This window comes from Eumetopias jubatus, unplaced genomic scaffold (assembly GCF_037043125.1).
Source record: "Eumetopias jubatus isolate StellerSeaLion01/CBP00866 unplaced genomic scaffold, mEumJub1_p1.0 scaffold_1, whole genome shotgun sequence".
Lineage (NCBI taxonomy): Eukaryota > Metazoa > Chordata > Mammalia > Carnivora > Otariidae > Eumetopias > Eumetopias jubatus.
This window is the reverse complement of record NW_028274807.1, coordinates 137,261,673-137,262,871: the sequence shown is the minus strand read 5'-3', so window position 1 is coordinate 137,262,871 and position 1,199 is coordinate 137,261,673.

Genomic DNA, 1,199 nt, shown 5'->3' with positions numbered 1-1,199 from the left:
AGCCCAATGCCAAGCTCATGGAGCTGAGTAACCACCTGTTGATGGATTGTTCCAGTGGCAAGAGCCTCTGAAAGAGCATGAACCAACAAGTAAGTCAGAAAACAGCTGGTTTTGCCCAGAAATATTCCTCTCTAAATGAGTGAGTCAGAATGGCCCAAGTATGTGACACTTCCGTTTAAATTGTTTAGAGAACTCTCAGGTGAACTATCGTTTCAGAGGATTTGTGTCTATTACATAGAATTCCCTTTCTTTTTAGATGGACCGTTAGTCTAACCTCTTAAAAGTGTTAAATCAAGAGATCCAAAAGAAAACTGGCTGTGGACAAGTTGAGATTTCCAAAGACATTTAAAACACGAAACGCTCTGGGAAATCTGTCAATCACAATATGGGCAAGTGTGGAAAATGTTGGTGAAAATGTTTAGACTCCTTAACATGATTATTTTTCCCCTATAATATTTGCACATTGGATTCCCAGAAGCAATAAAACCATCACAATCACTTTTTGTTTGAAAAAGTCATTTTCTGCAACATCTGCTCAGGTTCTTAGGTCCATTCTAGGGGAGAGATTTAGAACTGGACAGTTTGGGGGAATATTTGTCCTTTTCTTAGAGTTCTAAGTTTTTATTATATACAGGGTTGAGAGCCATAACTTTTCTATGAAAACAGATTTTTTTCATATAATTACATAAAGATTTATATTCAGAAACACTCAAATACTAAAAAAGCCACTTATCTGCAGCTCTGGGTCACTCCTTGGCACCACTGTGTCCTTGAGCAATATAGGTGGAGAGATTAGGAGTTTTACATTCCAATATTTAGAGTTTATTTAGTTCTAGTTGTGTCTTAGCTTAAAATAAATCCTTGGGGTAGTGGGTTGGTCTAAGAGGTATATAGTTAAGATGTTATTTTTGGAAACTGCTAGAGAATGAAATGAAAACTTGTGATTTTCCTTCAACTTGGCTTGAAAATAAAGATTTTATGAACTTGCAGGTGAATACATTTACTCTTCTCAAACTTGCTCACTTGTAAATGAGTGACTTAGAGCAGGGCCTGGAATAGGGAATTCCAATTCTACAGGTTTTTCTTAGCTCTGTCCCTGTGTATGGATTGATCTTTACCCAAACCATCAACCATCCTCTTAAAAAAAAGTTGGGTAGAGCTCCAATATGTTTATGTTATAAACACATATTATTATTGAA